General features: G+C 36.3%; 1 protein-coding gene across 4 annotated transcripts in view; it reads right to left on the bottom strand.

Moving 5' to 3' along the window:
- LOC135771790 (uncharacterized) overlaps window positions 1-24,407 on the bottom strand; it is a 407,895-nt gene that overhangs the window by 354,375 nt on the left and 29,113 nt on the right. The gene's annotated exons all lie outside the window — the stretch shown is intronic.

Below are 24,407 nucleotides of genomic sequence, written 5' to 3'. Positions count from 1 at the left end.
AAACTGGTACTGCAATCACACAACTGGTGGCCAATGCACAAAATGACAACATAAACATTAGTTGAGGGCTGCAACTCCACTTTTTAAATGACAATATCCTGGCTAGACCACTGTTGTCAGTGATATAAGTATTTGAAATGTAAATGATTTCTTAATGTCTAGTGACATGTCAGAGCCATTTTATGATTAATTTATATAAATTTCTTACATACTGTTCCTTTAATTACTATTATTAACTATACATATATTCGTAGATTAAAGGTTCTCTCCCATGACAGATTTACGATTAAACTACATTTTCGTTACGACTGCCACTAGGGGGCGACCTTCCGACATTTATATCTGTATGTAAGGTACAATGGAAAGGCTGTTTAGCCTATGTATCTATAAAATATTAAAAAAGAAAACATGTAGTGCAATTTTAGTCATTAGGAGAAGACTGGCTATATGTTGTGAATACTTGACATGTAACAATTAATGAAAGTAAACAGTTATAAACAAAATATGTTTAGGAGCGTTGATCTTTTACACTTTTACTATTAACATTTGGCTCTTACATGTTAAACTGCAATTGTTTTTAAATATTAATGAAGAAAATATTAGTTTTCAGTAATTAAAAGGCTTTTAATTTCAATTTTTTTCTGAAAATGCATGTTTTTAATATGTTTTTTTCAAATATACTACAATAAAAGTAACAAAAATGACAACAACACACACACATATATGGTTAAAGTAAAAAATACATCAAAAGTAAAAATAGGGGTAAAAGTTTGGCCCGCGTCATATTTACAATTTTAAAATCTGGCCCCCGAAGAAAAGTAGTTGAAGACCCCTGTTATAAATCATAAGATATCAATAGTAATTAGGGGTGGGAAAATACATTGTTATGGCGATGTATCGTTGTCTGTATCTGGCGATATGAGAATCGATACGTTAATTGGCATCAAATATAAACAAGGTGCTCTAAATAGATTAGTAATCTACCACTGATTTACGCAGCCCGCGTGAACTTGAAATCAAACAAAGATTTAGCCACAAGAAGGTGCAGGGTCATTAGACATTGCATAAATGAGAGATAGAGAGAGCAGAATAACTTGAATACCAACATTACAGATATAAAGGTATAGCAGTGTTTCCTATAGGATTTTTTTCAGCTGTGGCGGCAGGGGGCGCCCATGATGATTATAAATGTACATTATTTTTTTTTAAGTAGAATATAGGCTACAGTAAACTAACATGTATTTTTTATCATTTTAATGCTGTCATTTACTTTTCCTTATATTTACAGCATATTGCTTTTCTATGTTTGATCTAAACTGTATATTCTTAAAAAACGTTACATAGCTACGTACGTAGTTCGGATATTTCATTGTAGTTTTAATGTAGTGTGCATTGCAAGTTGTGCTCGTGTTTAGCGTTACAGAGCTGTTGCAAACTCACGCACAGTCCTGTTTGATAATCCGCACCGCTGTGATTGACTGAACATCCATGAGAAGCAATTTTATTTCACACCCGGACCATTTGACATAAAGACCCCGAGCCGGTCACACCGCAAATCGCGCAGTTGAATAGAAACCTTTAACGGTCTTCAGACAGATCTTAAAGCACGGGGCCATTTAAAAACGGGTCGAATTTTGGTCTTGGATGTTAGACCCGCATTTTACTCTTGTCTATTGAGTCCCGACCTGCATCTACAACGCAAATGACCCGCGAAAAGCCTATTATTACACCCGTTACGTCATCAAATATTATGCGGTTCACCCGCAGGTACCCCGACCCTGCTGTTTCGTCTGAAAACAGATAAAACAGTCTCACTGTCTGCCTCAAGTTTCTATTACCAACGTTCTTCTCTTCCACGAGAATAATGTAAGTTTCCTTACAGGGAGCTACACTGCGACCAAAATGGTCGCATATGCGACCTTTTGAACTGCCGTTGCGACCCTAATTTTTAATGGGTCGCAAATGTGCTACCTAATTTTTTAGACAATATGCTATGATTTACTATGAGCATTTATTAAAACAGAAATGTGGATTTTAAGAATACGTTTTATAACATGCTCTGAGCCATCAACACGTTAGCTTCATTTTGCGTGAAAGCACATCGTGTCTCTCCCTATCAGTGTGCGTTTGCGTGCTCAGCTGTTTCTCAATGAATTAGGTGCGACGCGACTCAAGCGCAGTGTCTTTCATGTTTCTGAACTTGAGCAGAGGTCTTTCTTCACTGAGGACGCGGGACCCGTATGGTTCCGGGTTTATATTTTAAATGGTCTGTCGGGTCCGGTTAGGTCCTAGTTTAATTACTTTGGGTCCCAAGTCTGATTAATGTTATGTTTATAACCCGAGTCGATCGGAAAACGGCCATGAGCGCTACCGCGCTAAAGCTCGAGTGCAGATTCAGCGTGCCTCCGGTTTCAATGGCGATGGTTCTTGTTACGACCACACGTTGCATTTGCTTTCTCACATTTTTTTAATGATCTTATTATTAATTAACCATATATTTTCTAAAACCATATCCATATTAAGTTTGGACAGAGATTGTAGCAAAAAGCAATGCTAATGTCAAGCCAATTGCACTGAACGAGCAAAGCAATGTAAAGTCTGTCCCCGGGACAGCAAGTAGACTTTTAAATCTGAAATAATGAGTGGATTAAGCTTTTTAAATTGGCAAGAGAGAAATAGAAAGATAGAGCAAAAGCAGTAAAAGTGCCTATCTAATAGAAATTATTACCATTATAACATCAGTCATAACATCAGTCACATTTATAATCTATAGACCTGCACTGTCTATTAATATACTATACATAGTATTGTATTATATTGAGTTTGATAAAAGGGGTCTAACTGCTTCATATATCAGTGCAAAAACAGTAAGTGTTTTCGTGGTGCTTTGACAAACAGTGTCAGCTTTGTTAATGGCAAAGAAAGTTTGGGGTGGTTAGATTAATGAAATATAATGTGAAATTAATATTAATTTTCAATGAATCAAAGTATTGTGTTGTGTCACACATTATTAGTTCTACGTCACATGTATAGTAGACCATTATTTGTCAGGGGGTAATAATTGCCCTTTTCACCGGCTACCACCACCAAGTACATTTCAGATCTGTGGGAAACACTGCAACGTTTAAGAAAACAAGGCGGCATGTGGTTTAAAAGATGGCAAGTAAAATAAAAAGCATATCTGTATGCAATACAGTTTCATTATTGTTCATTATTATCCAGAGCGCCTTAATATAACTTGAAAAAAATATGTGCGACCAAATCATATTTTGCGCCAGTAACTGAAAAAGTTGGTAGCGCAAGTGCCACCAGTGGAAAAGGTTAGTGTAGTTCCCTGCCTTACAAACAGATTCGACTATTAATGTCTTGCAGTCGCATATAAGTAGTATTCAGTATTTAGCCTTTTGTTTTTGGACAAATATCATATAATTTAATGTGAAACTTTGTGAGTGTCGATCTAAAGCACAGAAGATTGATTGACAGCTGAGCGGTCAGCAGCGCGCTACTGCGCTTATAGCCTTCTGAATAACTAATGACCAGATAAGTTGATAATAGGAGTACAGTGATTCCAAATGAATGTCCAAAAAACTCGTAATATGTTAAATCGAAAGTTTAATCATGTCTTTTCTCGCAGCCCTGCGCTGCGTCCGTGTATATGCGCCGGTGAACATCAAATGCGTGATGACCTTGCACCTGAAATTACCCTAAATTTATAGTCATAAAGATAAAAGTAAAACAATATTTGAAACTTCAAATTATGTATTTTTATTTGTGTAAACTCACAATAAGGAGGAAACTTTGTGCTTTTTTAAAATCATTAAAAACATGACAGGCTTTCTGCTGCTTTGGTCAGCGCTTCACAAAAAAAAACACAGAAACTCAAATACTTTTTTATTCGTTTTGTCAATTTAATTATTATTTAAGTGTAACATATTTCGTGTAGGCTTATTTATTTTATTATTATTTCTCAAAACAGAGACGTAGCCTAATCATCCTCTGTTGATTTAAATCTATTTGTTCATTAAACTAAACCCATGGAAGAAATTATGATACTTTAGGAGATTTATTTATAAATGAGTTAACAATGCGAATCCAGAAAGGAATTTATTTCTAAGACAGCCAGTCTGGCAGGGCAGACATTTCTGTAGCTTTTTTGCGAGCTGCCGCCGTGGGTTTTGTCTAGAAAGGATACAGCAAATGCCGAAAAATTAAGGATTAGATTTGGAGGTAGGATTATTAGGATGAAAACAGCGGCTCTGGCTAAATGAGATACAAATACATCCTACAATCGTGTGAAATTTTGTGTTTAGAGTTGGGTTTGGTTGAAGGATTAGGATAAAACAGTGGTCATCCAACGAGATTTCGTTTGCTGTATCCCTTCTATCCACAACCGCAGGCGTGGCGGGGATGTTTTAGGCATGGCGGGCCGCCACGGTAGAATGTATATAGCGGAAACACTGGTATAGGTATACGAAATGTATATTAATAAAGGTATCAGGTGCCCAGGTGAAGATAACTGAATAGAAGATAACAAAAGTGTAAAGAATAACTATACGTGAGAAGTGGTTCAGATCCAAATGCAGCTTTATTAAGGGACATCAAATAATACAGGCAAAGGTCAAGGCAGGCGGCAAACAATCATATACGATATCCAGGCACAGGTAATACACAAAAGACCACAAAAACAAGAGGGAAACGCTTGGTATGATGACAAGGCAACAATACTTCGCCAAGTGAATGAGTTCTGAGTGAGCTTATATAGTCCAGGTGATTACAAAACAGGATGCAGGTGTGATGAACCAGTTAGTGCAGGGGATCATGGGTATTGCAGTCCAGAGGTATATGTGGATGTGAACCTTTGACGGACAGCAGAGGGAGCCAAGATGACTGTGACAATAACAGCATATATAAAGCCACTCTTCGTATTACAATAACTAAATAACAGCGGATATTAGGGATGGGCATAATTAATCGACGATCGATAATTGATTGTTAAGAATTTCGTCGATCCCGTTAATTTGTTATCAATTAATCGAATGCATTTTTTTTATCTAACTCCTGTTTCACAAATACTCCGTATGCAGTGCGTTTGCGTATGTGTGCGGCGAATCCGTCAAGCACCCGTTGCAGTGCGCTGCTGACTGCTTATTCTGCATATAAAACGTTCATGTGATTGACTCTTTCTGTGAACACTTTTCCGCATAAACAGTAGAACAAAGCATAATTTTTTTTTCACAAAACAATATATTTTAGATATTATTTGACAGACTAGTAAGTGTGGATTAAGGATGTTTAAAATCTCTAGCCTGGTGGTCAGGATCTGAATGGATCAAATCAGCAGTTTTGCAATGCTTTATTTATCTCCACATATATCATAAATAAAAATAAGCAGTGTAACTTTGCAAGTCTACCCTTCCGCATTATATATTTCCTATTTCCAAATAATAAACGAGAGTATTCAACGACAAAAAGCGTCTCATATGGAAATAAATCCTCACAATATTATTATTTCTCAAAACTTTATGACAAAAATAAGCAACTGTATTCCTACAGTTATTCAAAGATGCACACATTATTCCTATAACAGCACGTTTCATTTGGCAAATAAATATCCTCACATTAACATAACAGCATAATGAAATGAATAAACAGACAATGAAATTCATTGAATACAATAAATTGTATTATTATTACCGGAAACAAAGCAATATTGTTAAAATAATCTCTGAGGTAAATGCGTCAAAAACGCTGTTACCCGCACAATAAGTCTAAATGAGCAATTAAAGTGAAAAAAGCATTATTAGGCCATGTCTCAAAACTTTATATGACAAAATATATTTAAAAGAAATGTATACTTACAGTTATTCAAAGATGCACACATTATTCCATATTACTCCCCTTTATGAGCACGTTTGTCTCTGGCCTCGCTCTGTTATGTAATAGATTGACAGGTGCGCATCTCCGTCTTTCAAACATATATAATTTTGTAATTACTACCTTAGGAAAATTAGCCATGATTTTATCATTGTGAAAATGTTTTTTTTTTTTTTTTTGCAGATTAAAAACGATTTGTATTTCCGCAATTGTACTACAAATACCATGGTTATGGTATATTGTGGAGTTGGAGACCATAGTAAATTTGTGTCTACTGTTGTTTTACAACAAATAAAAACTAAAAGACTATGTTAGTATAATTAAACAATGGTGAATGGGGCTCACAAAACGCACGCTTTTTCGAACATACTCTGTATGCGGAATAAGCCAAGTTAGCGCTGAGGTACATGTGCATCCCGGTCAGTCTCCTCAGAGCGTCTGTTTTCGGCGGCGGCTGGACTGACGGTCACCATGGGTTGCGGTCGCGTCTGACCCCAAAACATGCTTTTATTTCTCAAAACAAATCAGCAGACTGGTGCAGAAGTTTTATGCGAGTTACTAAAGTTAGTTATTTTTCACGAGGCTTTAAGTAGCCTAATTTGTTATAGCCTATGTTAGGAAGGCTAATATCTTGCACTTTCTTCTGGCTTGAATAATTTTGGGTTACATTTTGACAAAACCTTTCAGATCTAAGTATTATGTTTTTTGTTTAATTTAATGTTAAACATGAATCTTTTTTTTTTTGGAACTAATGAGGCCTCTGTTTAAGAACGCTGGCTCACAGCTGCAGGTTGCTGCTTTAGAGCACCGCACATGCACGCACATATATGTTTGAAACATAGTTTAACTGTCTGCCACAAGTTGATCTTGTAATAAAGGTCTCATCGAGGAAAAACAAACTGTATATTTGTATTCATTGCATTTTTTAAGTATAAAAGTTAAATAACAAATTTTATTATAAAAATATTAATGATTAATCGATAGTCGATCGTTAATTCTCCCGACGATCGACAAAGAAAACTTAATCGAATGCCCATCCCTAATGGATATAACTATTGTATATATAGTTTAATAAAATAATGTATGTAACATGCAATAAATCAATTACAACCTGATTACTGGTTATATTTACTAGCTGCAGACCTAAGATCAGGATATTGAATCTCTATTGCTAATTTAAATACATAAATATATTTAGAAAGTTAATTTGTGCATAATGACATGTGCAACAAATGCATGTAGAGTTAAATCTAGAGGTCGACCGATAAGTGTTTTTCAGAGCCGATGCCGATTATTACTGATAAGGTAGACCGATAACCAATATTTTAAACCGATATGTCTGGTGTAAATATGAAAGACAATGTCAAAATTAAGACTCAGGCTCTGACAAAAACTCTCAATGGTTTGAAACATTTTTAATTCTGACTCTAAGAAATGTTAATTATAACTAGGGATGCACCGATATGGAAATTTTGGCCGATACCGATAACCAATAACTCTTTAAATTTGGGGGCCGATAACCAATATCTATAGGCCGATAAATATTCATATTATTTTCACAATGAAAAACTCGCAGACCGCGGACATCTTGTCTTTGCGCTAGACTAGCATACTCTTCTTAAGCCCGCAACACGTGTCATCTTCGTGCTATGTCACAGAAAGCACCAATCAAAACTCCACTGGCCAGCAATGAGCAAGTGAAGTGGTTCAACAAACCAAAATAATCCATAATTTATCGGCTTTCATTTATCGGCCTAATTTTGCTATCAGACTGATAACCGATAATTTTAAACATAAGCAGTTATCGGCCGATAACGATATGTCAGCCGATATATCGTGCATCCCTAATTATAACAATCAGAATAATAACAAAAAAGAGCAGGAAGCACTAATAAACTATATATACATAAAAAATTTTTGAATTAAATATATTAATTATTTTCTGATGATTTTCTCATTGCATACAGTAGTAGAACTATTCAGTTAATCATGTTGCACATCAATGAATTAACTATTTGTATATGAAGAGCTTCGTTGCAAAACGAGATAACCACCATTTTTTTAATTGTTCAGAAATCTCGTTTTTGGGTTGTGCATTCCAATTCATTTCAATTCAACTGCAATTGGTTTGTTTTGATTTAAACCTTCATAACTTAAAAAAAAACAGCTAAGTAGCACCATAAAACAAAATAATAACATGATAACATAATAATAAACTTGTTTTGACAAAAATGTAAAAAAATGGATTTTTCTCGTTTTGCAAACGAAACTCTTCATATAATGATTAACTAAATAATCTGTATTATATAATAGGTGTAAACAATGTAATTGCCTTTATAAGCTTGATTGTGTATGTTTTTAAAAAGACTGCAAATGTTTTTATTAAACTATAACATTAATACCATATTATAAGCACAATTAGTTGGTTCAATGACCTATTCCTTAAGTACATATGTCGCCAAGACAGGCATTTAAGCATACCCGTGTGTGTATCTGAACATTTATGTGTAATAAATAAGTCGAAAAAATAATTTAATCTGTTTCTTGTTACTTGAGCAGCTTGAGAAGAGGCGGCTGAGTGAAGACTAAAGTGGTCAAGTTCTTTATGCTTTAACTCTTTCCCCGCCAGCATTTTTTATGATTTTCACAAAATTTTAATGCCTTCCAGAAAATGCTCCTTTTTAAATATATAAACATACAATATAAGAAATAAAAGAACAGACCCTCTGTTTTCAATAAAAAAATCTGTTTCATCCTACCTTCATGTGTTCTGTTTTTATCATCTCTCAAATATGTGTAGGTTTCAACAAAAACACCAAATTTTGAGCAAAAAGCTGAGATAATTTTATTTTTGTGAAGGACTTTTGATAGAGATCAGATGCAGAGCGATCTTTAAAACATACACGGATATACAGCTGTTTGCCCTAGGGCAGTGCTTCTCAAATAGTGGGGCGGGACCCCCAGGGGGGGCTCGAAGCGACACCAGGGGGGGCGCGCGAGACCCCGGGGAAAATACTTTTTCAGAAAGTGATTTTTTTGCACCGCCACTTAAAGACATTACACCCCAATCACGCTGATAAGCCGCTTGAGTTTTTTATTATTATTTATTGATTATATTTAATTTAATTTCTCAGTATCAAATGGTCAAAAAATATTATACTTTAAATAAGGATTGATTTTTTTTATTTCAGGCAAATTGATGCATTTTAAGTCTTTTCTATTACAGACTAAAAAACAATGTTAATAAAGTTATTCTTTGTTGTAAGTTGATCGATATTTTTTTGTGTGTGTGTTTTCTTTAATGTTAATAAGGATACAATGTTTTGCAGATGTGTAATTTTATAGACAAATTATACTATTTACAGTCGCGGCGGAGAGTTGGGGGGCGCGAAATGTTTACTTCTTCCTGGGGGGGGGGGGGGGCGTGACAGAAAATAATTGAGAAGCACTGCCCTAGGGCAATACTTCCGGGTTTTAGAAGTTGCGGAATAGCGATAATAGCGGTATTGCAGTTTGACGAGATAACTCGTCAATGGCGGGGAAAGAGTTAAATGTCGTATATTTTTAAAATGACATGACTTACAATGACGTGCAAATGCCAGCTTGGTCAACTGCCTAAAACGCCTGCTAAACTCTTGTATTGCAGTGTCAACTCGCAGAGCGATATCATTGCAAAGCAGCTCGAGTTAGCAAGTGCTTTCGGCTGTGTCTTCAGCCCCCTGCGCTGACTGGCCGGGGTAATCAGATGGGCGGTAGGCGGGCAATGCTGTAGGCAGCTGAATAGAGTGCCCCGTTCCATGTTCCGACGGCTCTCACTAAATCCATGGCTGCGTCAGAGCCAAAATAGTGCGTTTCAAAATTATATTACTTTATCGGCAAATCGGCTTTTAAAATGGCCGATTTCGATGATCAGCAAAATGCTTAATATCGACGTCGATAATCGACCAGATCGATAATCGGTCCACCCCTAGTTAAATCTATTTATTATCATCAAAGTATTTGTCAGTAATGCAATTATTATGGGGAAAAGTGAATAATTGCATTCATTGATATAAGGTGTGCCCCTACATTTTCAGCTTGCACTTCTAAAATTTTCAGTCAGGGGCTACAGTGCTCCTAGTAAAAAAGAGGTAGTTTTTGCACTTAACCTTCTCCTGGATATGTTGCTTTCATACAGTATAACACCCCTCCCCAAAGTATTTTTTTATTTAATTTTCAATTTGTCAAAATAGTAGTTTAAGTAAATGCATATTTTTTTAACAATAATAGGCTACTTTTTAAATTAAACTACTTTAAATATATTACATTTACATTTATTCTAAGGGATAAGTGTCTTGCTCAGGGACACAATGGTGCGTTACAGTGGATTCGAATCGGGGTTATATATATATATATAAGGGGTGGGAATCGCTTGGACCCTCATGAATCGATTCAGAATAGATTCGTATGGTCCCGATTTGATTCAGAATCGATTCTTGACTTACTAATTTGCATATTTGCTCTCAAAGCCAGGTTAATGTTTGCGCTTTTGCTACCTGTCCCTGAAATGTCGTATGCTGTACTTTAATACAACTAAGGGTAAACAACAAAGGGTAAAAACGAGAAAAAAACAGGAAGTGTTTCTGGACCAGTGTTGTTTACATCATTTGAACCGGTCTATAACAACAACTGCACGTGCACGCGCAAATTTGAGACGTGAGGCAACACGATTTAAAAGTTAAGAAAGCGCGTTCGGAAGAGAGTAGGAAAAGGAAGAGAGAATCTGACCGCGTTAGGAACCGGACAAGAGTCCCACTCAGGCTTTTACTCGTTGGCGTGAGCTAAAAGACAGCACTGGATGGGATGCTGATCTGGCGATCTTGTTGATCGACTAGTAAGTAAATCTCTTATTTGTAAACTTGTTTGCGGTCTATGTTGTAAGTTGTTGCGTTGGCTTGTAGTATGTCATGTGATTATCATGACAACAGTTGTCAATATCTCACATAATTATCAGGACATAAATAAGCCTAGAGGTTGTAAATAGTGTAAACATGCACAATTTGCAAACTATAATGATAAATAGCAATAATCATGTATAATGACATTATAACGACCAATGTTATGAAATAATGCAAAGTACACAATTAACTTTGTCATGGTATTTTGTAATGTTTACATTACAATAAAAGAACACAAATGAAAAGATACAGTAGACATAGACTATAAACTGTTTACTTGTGATTTAGCTGCAATCATGTATAAACGTTATAAGCCAGCAAACGCAGTACTTTATTATTATATGCACTCTACACTTGGATTAAACTTACTATTCTATTACCATCATCTGTGGTTTAGTAGACTATGCAGTAGCCTAATATTTGTATGAAATTGTGAAACATTACCTGGTCATTATCTGAAGTGTACTAGAGTGGGATATATAGGGAAATTACGATAGTTGCAAGAATTCTCCAGCAACTCTAGGGGTCGCTGTTTGACAAAAACGCTGAAAATGCATAGAGCGGCTTTAAAACATCTTAAACTGTGTTCCGAAGCTGAACAGAGGTCTTCCGAGTTTAGAACGACATGAGGGTAAGTCATTAATGACATTATTTTCTTTTTTGGGAAAACTATCCTTATTTAGTAGTCACGCTGTTCCCTTTGGGGGCGGCGACGAAAACACAAGCCGCTTATCCAGTATGTAAATATACACACAGACAATGACGCCCCCCACTGCACGCTAGAATCTCAGGAAAAACAAGCTGATTTCAACCACAAAATGTATGCTTTTAAATATACAAAAACTGCTATCATAAACATGGAGAGGCTTCTTCGTGATCTCAACTAACAGATTCTGCAATAAAACGAAAATCAAAAAGTTTCTCATTATCTCGAAACTTGTGCTGCTGACTTGTGTCACTGGTTTCCGTGACGGGTCACATATCTATCACGGACAATCGCATCCTCTACCAAAAGTTTATTATTTGCACGCGTTTTAAAGTTTTGATTGTTTAAACTTTATTTTTCCTCACAGCCGCTCTTGTCAGCGTACAGCCACCTCACGCACACACAGCAGCCTGTCATCAGTGCACGTGAACAGAGCGATTTCTCTCACATCTTAAAGCTACAGTAACCTAATTCATCTCTATATAAAATCACTCTCCGCCCCGACTAAGGAACGGTTATACTTGATACGAATGCGTAGCCTAGAAATCTAGACACACCCTAGCGGCCGCAAAATATATTTGCTGCCAGGGTTTAGTCTAGGCACTCACAATACACTTAACAGCTCCAAAAACCAAAATTTGGTCAGGCCAATCACATCGTGTGTAGCGTCTGTGGGGCGGGCTTAACATGATGACGACAGAGCTGCAACGGTTCCTACTAGAATGGATGCTGCTGCTGGCGAACAGCTTTCTTTTGAAGCGGCTTTGGCCGCGACTCTGGAGGACTTAGACTTATGTTTTTCTTTGAGAGAAGAGCAAATAACCCTACTGAAGTCCTTTTTAAGCAAGAAAGATGTGTTTGGAGTTTTGCCGACTGGTTACGGTAACTACGTCACCTTCTTCGTTGCTCTTAGCGCTATCCTATTGCGTGCAGAGGCATTTTGAGGGACAACCTTATATCCCGCCCCTTGCATTGAGCCGTTTGTGTGAAGAGTTGCCAGACCTTACATCTTGATGTAGGTCTGGCTAACCAGGCTAACGAATGCGTGTAAGTCAGGTTGACCTGGATGATGCGACAGCAGCCATATTGCGCCAGAACGCCCACCACACACCAGCTTATTATGGAGAGGAGACAGAGTGATACAACCAATTAGTATATATGGGGATGATTAGTAGGCCAATGGGCAAGTTTGGCCAGGATGCCGAGGCACACCCCTAAAATTTTTCAAAAGACATCCTGGGATTTTAATGACCAAAGAGAGTCAGGGCCTCGGTTTAACGTCTCATCTGAAGGACGGTTCTTTCGGACAGTATAGTGTCCCTATCACTATACTGGAGTGTTAGCACCCACACAAGGTGAGCACCCCCTGCTGGTCTCACTAACACCTCTACCAGTAGCAACCTAGTTTTCCCAGAAGGTCTCCCATCCAAGGGCAGCAGTGGTTGAGTGGTTCATGTAGGTTGCTACAAAGCGGAAGGTTGGTGCCTCAATTCCTGACGAGCTGGATGGCTCCTTGCATGGCTGACAGCGCCGTCAGTGTATGAATGAGTGAGTGAATGGGTGAATGGGAGGCAACATGTAAAGCACTTTGGATGGCCATGGGTCTGTTGAAAACATTATATAAATTATAAGTTCGACCGATTATCGATCTGGCCGATTATCGGCGTCAATATTAAGTATTTTGCAAATCATTGACATCGGCCATTTTACAAGCCGATTTGCAGATAAAGTAAAATAATTTTGAAATGCGCTATTTTGGTTCTGATGCAGGCAAGTATTTAGTGAGAGAACAGGGCACTTAGTCAGTTGCCTAGAGCAATGCCCGCCCACCACCCATCTGATTTGTTGAGAGTCACGAGTCCGGCCAATCAGCGCAGGAGGCTGAAGACACCACCGAAAGCACTTGCTAACTGGAGTTGCGTTGCAATGATTTCACCCTGCAAGCGAGCACGTGTTTCAGGCAGCTGAACGAGGTGGCATTTGCAAGTCATTGTAAGTCATGTCACTTTAAAAATACAAGGAATTTTGAAGCATAAAGAACTCGAGCCCTTCGGTCTTCACTCTGTGCGCTCTTATGTACGCGCACACAGCATCCTCTCAAGCTGCTTGCAACAAGTGTCAAGCTGAGTTATTTTTTGCGATTTATTTATTACACATAAATGTTCATACACACGGGTATGCTTAAATGTCTGTCTTGGCGACATGTATACTTAAGGAATAGGTTATTGAACCAACTAATATGGCCTATAATATGGTATTAATGTTATAGTTTTTCGAAAACATTTGTGGTCTTTTCGACAACATACACAATGAAGCTGTAAAGGCAATTCAATTATTTACACTAACTATTTAAATTAAAATTGTTTAGTTAATCGTTATATCCATAGGAAAGTTCATAGATTGATGTGCAACATGATTAACTGAATAGTTCTACTACTGTATGCAATGATAAAATCACCAGAAAATAATGAATATTTTAACTCAACGGATTTTCTAAATAGTTTTTATGTATATATAGTTTATTAGTGCTTCCTGCTCTTTTTTGTTATTATTAATATGATTGTTATAATACCATTTCTAAGAGTCAGAATTAAAAATGTTTCAAACCATTGAAGTCCTAATTTTGACATAAATTTTCATTTTTACACCAGACATATTGGTTCAAAATATTGGTTATCGGTCTACTTGATCTGTAATAATCGGTATCGACATTGGCCCTGAAAAACACATATCGGTCAACAGGGCTACAGGGTGATATGGCTGCTGGGAATCTACTAAAATGTTCACAAACAACCATATCTATGGTTTACAGAGATTTGCCTGAACAAGAGAAAATATCAGTTAGTGTCAGTTCAAAAATTTGACTGTTCAAATCGCCAAAATTGGACAATAGAAGAAGGTTTGTGGTGTTCGTTGATGTTTAAAAATAAATATATCGGTGGAATGTATGATTTCAATCCGTGTTATTTGCTATAGTCAGGGCCAGATTATCCATAGACGGGATTGGGTGACTGCCCTGGGGCACCAGGCAATGTTTTTTTTTACAAGTACTCGTGCATGTGCGGCACCCGACAAAACTACGGAATGTGCGATCGGGTTTTAAACACTCATTTGCATGACGCGTATATCGTTTTATCTTACCATGCGCTCAGTTGATTGTACCTATGGGTCTACAGTCTAAAGTCAACACATCTCACTCAGAACCGCGAGGAGACGCACTGGTGCGGATTTAAAATGAAACGTTGCAGAGATGAGAGACAAAGAGAGCGGGAGAACTTTTAGCCAACATTAACACCAACAACATTATAGATGAGAATAAAGGTTTCAGACATCAGTGCCAAGTTAAGGAACACCGGATAAAAGATGAGAAACCTGTAAAGGATACAAGTATGTAGATTGCCCTGCCACTCATCTCATTACAGTATGCCATCTGGATATTTATTTATTTTTTTGGGGGGGGGGGGCACTTGAAATTTGGTCACCCTGGGGCACTTCACTGTGTTAATCCGGGCCTGGCTATAGTGGAACTATTTTTTCAGATACCTCACAACCGGGTATATACTTCCGCTCTATATTTGAGTCTAAACGTGTTAGCACACTCCCGACCACCTGATGGCGACAACCACTTTGCCGAACAAGGACGCCGAACGAAATGCGGAGTGATATATCAGCGATCATTGAGTCTTCCAAGAGATGTCAATGGAATTTTACAAAATGCCAAATAAAACACGACAGAAACTGTATTTAGCTACCGTTTTTAATCATCAACGAACACCACAAACCACTCGGTGAGTAGTACAGTTTTGAAAATGAACGTTAAGTGTTGTTTTAATGACATGTTTGTGCATGGCCCTTGACTTCAATTCTGAAGCAGTCAAGAGACGCTTCTAAACGAGTCAAAAAGTCAAGACAAGACCCATTGTCAACATTTCAGTGTCCATCACTGTAGTTCATCCAAAACAAACCAGAAATGAGACTCAAAGTGTTAAATACCAGAATTATCCTTTAAGTAACCTATAAAAAATTATAAATGCTATACAAAAATTGTGTTTGTGCCTATATAAACATAAATATATCAGGTAATACATATTATTTATCAGTGTGTTATACCCAAATAAATAATAACAAAAAAGTAAGCGAATGAGAATTACAGGAGATCATAGTGTTAAAACATTTTTGTCTTTTTTTAAATAAATTATTTCTGAAATTATTTCTAATAACCATTTCAGTCAAATAGTTTTACACATCTCAAATATTGGTTAAATGTCATAATCACCTGACAAAATACACAAGGTGATAGCCACATGCTGGCAGCAACAGGAGCATGAGATCTGTACTAACTTGATCAACAGCTCAAACTGATTCAGTGTATTTTGAATGCGTAACATAACGGCTGAATATTCTTTCTCCAGTAGAGACGATTGTAGATGAAAATGAAGAGAGATTTTATCTTTTATTTTATGCAAAACATTTTAGTCTTGTGTTTCTTCGTCAACAATAATACATGTTAACCCCCTGGGGTCCAAAAACGCGGGGCCGCGTTTTGACGCATTTTTTCCTGTTTCCTGTGACATCCACTTAAAATACTCCGTCATTCATAATAATACACATACATGTAATACATCATTAGAAACTGTGAAGTGTCTACTTTAATGTGAGTGCCTTCATAACAACAACAAAACCATGTGCTTTTGGCAAATAAAGAAAATAAACAGGGAGTGCATTTCGACATCTCTGTCTCCTTGACCATCTTCCTCAAACACGTTACAAACATGAACTGATAACTCCTCCAATACTTGTCACACGAACATGATACATATGTCTAAAGAAAGCCTGAAATGTCTACTTTTACATGATGTAATTAAAATCTGAAGAACTCATTGTCTGTTTGTGTAATCGACATGTAAGTAAAGAGAGGTACAGTTTTTCTTGCTCAACCTCATTAGCACTAATGTGATCCCACCTACCCGCGTGCGCGCCATTCATATGGAAATTACCTGATGCGGGCTATGCAAACAAGATCAACGCCCCCAAACAATGCTTTGAGAAGCAGCAAGTTTTGACAGTTTCATTCACTTATCGATGCGCTGGGAAAAAGAAATGACACGCTTTACAGGTGAGGAAGCTCTACAGATGCTCCTGGACAGCGAGGAAGAGTTCACAGTTTCTTCAGACGAAGAGCAGGACTCCGACGATGAACGTTTGTATTTTGAAGAGCGACTTGATCCAGCTGAGGATATAATTTCTGAAGAGTAAGTTTTACCTACATTTGTTGAAATGTTGTGTGATGTAAACTTTTATATACTGTATACTGACTATTTGCAAGCAGATATTCGATCATGTTGCCTCGTAACTTGTATTTACATTAAAATGATAGTTCTTACATTAAACCGTATGCTGATTAGTGTAATGGGAATATGTTATAAAGCAATATCACTACCATAACTATAGTGTTCATGCCGACTTATCAATAAGGCTTCTTTACGTGATTATTTGCTCGGGTGTAATGATGTGCTGTAAATGCGCCCGGAGATATGTCATGCGTTAAACAGTATGATTGTATAGTGTAATGTAATTATACAATATGTCATAAAACAATATCACTATTTAGAATATATTTTGACTAGCGTTTATGCCTCAACAAGTCTTGTTTACGCGACTATCTGTTCGGGTGTAAATGTATCGATGCAGTATCGATGTGCTGTAAATGTGTCCGGTGATATGTAATGTGTTAATGTTTAGCCATAAATATGTCCGGTAATGGCCCGTTAACAAAGATATACAGCGCATCTATGTACCCAATTATCTTATCTCAACTATGCTTTACCGCCTTAGTATTGCTTTATAAGTTTGGTACTGTGGAGAATACATTATATTAATTATTAAAAACTTGTAGGAATGTGGCAGCATCACTCTCCTCTTCAGCGGGCATTTGCAGAAATGCGACGGACATTCATACAGGGTAAGTCACATTTGCGGGATTTTCTGTTTTATTAGTAGACTATTACTGATATTTTGCTTAGTAATTTGGAAAATACAAGACGCACGGGGGCATGCAGAAACGAACCCGAAATTCATAAAGTGTAAGTTACATTTCGTCCCCTTGGAATTAAAAGGTTCTATTAGGGCTGCACGATTACAGGAAAAATGATGATCACGATGTTTGCTCAAACTTTTGATCACGATTAAAAATACGATCATTCTTTTAGTGAAGAACTTCTATTTACTTCAGTATTTTTATTACACTTTACAGCCATGTATATAATATTATATACATTTTATAGCCCTATATTATAAAATATTTTATTGTTTTGTAATATCTACAGCTCCCATTCTCTTAGATCTTTTTAAAACATTTAAAATAATTCCGAAAAATTCCGCATAGATTTTGCAAAAGAAATCCGCAGAAATAACAAAACAGATTCCTAACAGCTGTATGACTATTGCAGCAATTAAACAGTTCAGTTTTAACTGTCAAAATTATAAAATATCTTTTATTTATTTTAGAGCCTTTTTTGTTTGTTAAATTAAGGTTTTTGATAATGACCAAGCGGATAGCGGCGGACAGCTAACGTCATGTTGACGACTTGTTTGATCAAATGAGCCTCTCAAATCAACATTTACTTGCCTACAATAACGTCTATATAATATATATTTTTCAGCATATAACAATGTTAGTTTAAATGTTTATTATCAACACACAATTTTTTTTAAAGCGGAGGGGGGCTGCTCTGTTGCTCGCAGTCGCGGCGGGGTGCAGAAAAATAATAAATCAAAACAAAACGAAATAAACATGCAGGTTGCCTTACCTTACACATTCGCTATGCATCAATTAAAATTCAAGGCTTTACACCGCATTTTTTACATGACTACCGAAATAAGTCTTTTATAGATTATGCACAGTATTTAAGGTTTTTATTCAGTTCTTCATATTCCCCGATGCGCTGGTCCTGCTGCTGGCGGAGACGCTAAACACCGTTGCAACAGGTGCATTGTAAATGTGCGTGGTGGACTCGTGCGATAGGTTAAACGTCTTTCTTTTATAATTTATCAATGTCTCAACGTTTCTTTTAATTAAATTATTATATATAAAGGTGGAGAAGCCTAAAAAATCCTGAGTCTCTTCAAAATGTTTTTTTCCGGAGGATGCAGTTTCAAATCTAAGCCATAAGACCAACGCTCAGGCTGCCAGGGTAACAGCAAATGGTTGCAAGTATAAATGGAAAGATGTCAGCGTCACTGAGAGGTAACGCTACATTGGACTACTATTTTATATGGCCATGGTAAAGATGATCTCCATCAGGCACTACTGGAGACAGGACGATGTTTTCTCTGTGCCTTTTCCTGCCAGAGTAATGTCAAGAGAGAGATACTGCACTATTTCATGGAATGTGCACATGAGTCACCCAGAAGTCGACAAACATGTAATGTTCCATTGTGTGTTCAGTTAAATAGGAACTGTTTTGAACAATGGCACGACAACATTGAACTCCATTCTCAAAGAGTTACAGTGTGTGATGGTTTACAAATGTATACCTTATTTTTTATATTGTGAAGTATTTTTAGATCAGGGTTCCTACAGGTTTCTTTTTAAGACCTTTTTAAGACCATTTATATAAAAATTAATACCCATTTCACGTCCCTACCAGCAAAGAAAAACTAAAATCCTTGAACTTGTGTTCATTTATTTTTCCGATGTGAAATGGGTAAAAAGATGATAAGCCAAGCAGGTGTGAAAAAAAAAATTCAGTAGGCCACAAGAAAGTTTGCCAAACAATGTTAAGTTGTTAAGGAATTTCTGAGATTTAATTTGATTTTTCCCGCTTCTCCTTTGCCTGTTGCTGTGTTGTGTTGTGTTGCAGTCTATGGTTGTGGTGATCTTCATTTACTGAAGGCATCACGTGTTCGCAGTATTTTGTACTGTGACCCGGGACTGTGTTGCATTCTCAATTATTGGATCCGCCACTCTTTATTTATATTACGTTATTAAACAAACAGAGATGCAAACACATGTATGTTCAAAAAAGAGAAAGGTAATCTAAGCCCTCACACCCAGGCAAATATCCAGATACTTATTGCCACCGACCCCTGACCATCCCTACCAACCTATGTATATAGAGTAAAATGAAATTCGAAAATCAAAAGACGCCGACATTAATTTGGAATATTCAATTTATTTTTTTATGTTAAACCAAAACTCTTATTGAACTATCTAGCACTTCTTCTTGCTTTACTCCTTCTTCCTCTTCTTCCTGGCCACCTCCTGCAACGTAACCAGGGCCTTCCATCTGGCTGCATTAATTTATATTAATTTCACATTATATTTAATAAATCCAACCATAAATGAACAAAGCTGACAACGTTTGTCAAAGCATCACAAAACACTTTACTGTTTTTGCACTGACATATGAAGCAATACTTGTGTAAATGACCCCTTTTATCAAACTCTTTTGAATACAATATTATGTATAGTATATTAATGATAGAAAGTGCAGGTCTAGAGATTATAAATGTAATTTGTGTGTTATGGTTTATGTAGTTTTCTTTCCTTTTTAGATAGAGCAGAAGCAGTAAAAGTGCCTCTTTTAATTCCTCTCTTGCGGATTAAAAGAGCTTTATCCACTTATTATTTTAGATTCAAAAGTCTACTTGCTGTCCCAGTGAGTTTTTATATTATGTGAGTGAGTTTTATTATTGACGAACCTGGCACAGAGTTCAGTCAGGTTCTTTTCAAGGATGTGGAATCATTGGCATTTTAGTTTATATGTACATGAGTAAGTGTAACTGTATGTGTCTATGTGTGTATATCTGTTGTTTGTTGTTTTATGGACCAAGACAGCGTGTCCTTAATAAAAAAAAAAAAAAGATTATTATATCTAGAGTCAGCTTGAGCTTTGCTCGTGCAATGGGCTTGACATTCACAATTCTTTTTTGCTACCATCTCTGTGATCTTTGAGCAAACTTTTTATATATATATAAACTTTTTAGATATTCATTAATAATAATATTATTAAACAAAGGGATGGAGAAAGAAACTGCAGCGCGTGGTCGTGACTTTCAAACCAAGCCAGTTGTTATCGCAATAGAAACGGAGGCACGCAGCTTGAAACTGCACGTGAACATTAGCGCTGACTGACTCTGATCACGGCCGTTTTCCGATCGCCTCGGGTTTTACACATAATGTTAATCGGACCCGGTCCTCCGTGAAACCCTCTATGCATACAACTCTGCTCAAGTTCAGAAACATGTTACGCTGAACTCGCTTCATGTCGCACCCAATTCATCGAGAAACAGCGAGCACGTGAACGTACAGCAGACTCATCGGGAGAGACACGATGTGCTCGCAACCAAAATGCCATTAATAAAAAAAAGCCGCAGGCGCCGAAAAGCGATGTGTTTGCATCCCTGATTTAATCAAAATGTGGTTGACAAAGAAACTTTTAAGGAAAAATATGGAGAAGTTACATACAGCACAATTTTTAAGACCCAGACATCAAAATTTAAGACTTTTTTAAGTCTTTTTAAGGTATTATTTCCAAATTCATAAATTCAATGCTTTTAAGGCTTTTTAAGACCCCGCGGGAACCCTGTAGATGCACACCAAACTGTACATTCATAGCTGACATTTAGAATAATTTTCTTTTAATTAGAGCCACGTTGTACTGGTCATATAGAATATTGTTACATGTATTGTTACTTTATTATTTATAATTACAATGATGCTTCTTTATTGATAATTACAATAAAGCTTTTTAACTCTATTGTATTATTCATGTTTTTAGCATTTTTTGCAACCCTATGAGACTTTTATTTTACTAATTTCAGATAAAAATAAAGTCTTAAGTCTTTTGTACTTTATTGTAACCTATTTTTTTTTAAACTACAAGCAAAATATTCTCTCTTTAAAGGGACACTTCACCCATTTGCATGAAACTTTGTATAGTTAGAACCCCAGTCATGTTTTTGAATGGTCATGCATCATTTCCTCAGTTGCTGCTGAGACAGGAGAAATACAGATTTCAGTGTTGCACTTCCTTCTTTCAATGATGTAAAAATCATCATTTTGCATCATTGAAAGAAGGAAGTCCAATATCTTTGTTGAGGGGGTGAGCCTACAAACCCCTTTTCTCTGTCAAATAGGCACCAAATTCTAAATGTATGTTACATTTCGACTACCAATATGACACACTTTCAATAAAGATTAATGTTTATATGGGTGAAATGCTCCTTTAAGTCTCCCCGCATTCATTCTTTTGTCCCAACATTCCTCACTGAGCCATTAGGGGGTTGGGTCTCTGGTGTGAAACACATCAATATTCATGACCATTGACCCGCCCTTGCATATTGCCTTTACACAGCAAAAGGTGTCTTACAAAAGTTAAATCAATGTATTGTTACATGTGAATGAGTGGGTTAAATGGGTTTTACATCTTTTTGTAGCAAAATCTCTACTCTACAAGAGTAGATAACTTTTTTGCTTGTTTACAAATGTTTAGGATGTGTTCCTTGGCCTTATTTCAGCAACTTTTTGTTTTCTTTTTTTTACTAACCACGCATAAACATCATTTACTTAAAAATACAAACATGTACATACATTAATCTTACATATTATTATAGCACAGTTTGTGCTGAATACAGTGTTATGTGATATTAGCCATTAATGTGTTTTAGAGCAACTGAAAAAGACCAAACGTGAGAGCATGTCAGAACCTCTGACAGTGTCCCAAAAGGGTCGGACCCCAGAGGGTTAATTTAGTTTTAGTCAGCGTTTTTGGACTGTGCAGTCTCGTCATCATCTCGTCTCGTCTGACAAAATTAACACTAGGAGAGCATGATTGTCATTCAAATACTTTTTAAAATGGCTGTAATCTGTTACCACAATAGTACCTGATCTGTTTAAAATTATTTCATTGGTATATGACTGCTAAGGTGTTAAATTAAAATTTGTCTAAACAAAGTTGCATTCATTTTTTCTATTTTTTATCTAAACGCAGAAAATCTTTATCTTATCAGAAAATCGGAAAACGAGTTGTTTTCTTTTTGGTTTTAATTTGAAAAAACGAATAAAGGAATGATACATGGGGGCCTATTTGTAATACGTTATTGTAAAAGAAAAATAGGCTGATTTAAAAAAAAAAAAACGGACTTCCAAAATAATCCTGCGGGCCAGAAAATATTGCTATTGCCGACCCCTGCTGTACTCTAATGGCCTCCACATTCACCAGATCAAATCAAACACTTTTGGGATGTGGTGGAGAGGAAGATTTGCACTACGGATGTGCAGCCGACAAATCTGCAGCAAGCACTTATGATCTTTTATTTAGCACAAAAACTGTCAATTTAAAGCGACACCATGTAATTTTTCAACCTTTATAATGTAATACTGGATTATAATTCAACAACTTTAAGTTTATTTATGAAAAGACACTGTAAAACAATTAAACCTCAGGGGGTGTTGTTAACCCAAATTTGACCCGTAGATGAAAGCGGTCTTCAGATATACAACTCTTTGATGTGTTAATCTATTCATCACAAAGGTTTTTGAACTGTTAGCCTTTAGGCTCACATCACTGAGTATCTGCTGAAATGTATAATGTAATGTATACATATTATGTGGTTCTAAGATTGTGTTTTGAAATATTATTTTAAAGGTCATGGTGCGATGAGTAAAAAGGTCTCATTTCTATATATCTAAAATAAGATGGTTCAAGGGTTTAGATCAGGGCCGTGCACAGACCTTTTGAGGGGCATGTGCTGAAACTGAATAAGGGCACCCCCTCCAAATAAATATCACTTAATAATCATCTTAATAGCTTTATATTTATTCACTATTAATGATTGAAAAAAATCACTATTAATGAATGAAAAATGACATTTTATGATAGCTTGGCATTATACAGTGCAAAGGATATCTGCCCTTGTAAGTTGGCTTTAACAATTTACATCCTGGGTGTTTGTCTGTATTAGGCCTATTTGTAGTCATGTGTTTGTGAAGTGCTCGCTCTTATTTAATTGTAGAATATATTAATTTAAATTTTTCCTCTGCTTACATACATAAAGTTACATAAAAATATGTTTGAAGAAAAAAAGGTATTCTGTTTGGTTTTATAAGCTAATTTGTATTATTTGGTTAACATGTCAGTGTTTCCCACAGATCTGAAATTTACTTGTGGTGGTAGCTGGTGAAAAGGGCAATCATTATTATCCACAGACAAAAAATGGTCTACTATACATGTAACAAAGAACTAATAATGTGTGACACAACACAATACTTTGATTTATAAAACATTCATATTAATTTCACATTATAGTTCATTAATCTAACCACCCCAAACTTTTTTGCCATAAACAAAGCTGACACTGTTTGTCAAAGCACCACGAAAACACTTTGTTTTTGCACTGATATATGAAGCAATTTGATGACCCCTTTTATCAAACTCAATTATATACAATACTATGTATACTATAGCCTATATAGACAGTGCAGGTCTATAGATTATAAATGTGACTGATGTTATATAATGTTAATAACTTCTATAAGATAGGCACTTTTACTGCTTCTGCTTTCTATTTCTCTTTTGCCGATTAAAAAAAGCTTAATCCACTAATTATTTCAGATTTAAAAGTCTACTTGCTGTCCCGATGACAGACTTTACATTACAGCTTTGCGTTTTTTATATCCTGAGTCAGCTAGAGCTTTGCTCATTCAGTATTAGCACTGCTTTTTGCTACAATCTCTGTGCAAACTGTTTAGATTTTAGTAAAGATATTGTCTATTAATAGTAAGATTCTTAAAAAATGGGATAAAGAAAATGAAGCGGCGCGTGGTCGTGACAAGAGCCAGTTGCTATCGCCATAGAAACCGGAGGCACGCTAAAACAGCACTCGAG

Source organism: Paramisgurnus dabryanus, chromosome 8 (assembly GCF_030506205.2).
Source record: "Paramisgurnus dabryanus chromosome 8, PD_genome_1.1, whole genome shotgun sequence".
Lineage (NCBI taxonomy): Eukaryota > Metazoa > Chordata > Actinopteri > Cypriniformes > Cobitidae > Paramisgurnus > Paramisgurnus dabryanus.
The sequence above is the reverse complement of the archived record's forward strand: the minus strand, read 5'-3'. Positions and strand labels throughout refer to the sequence as shown.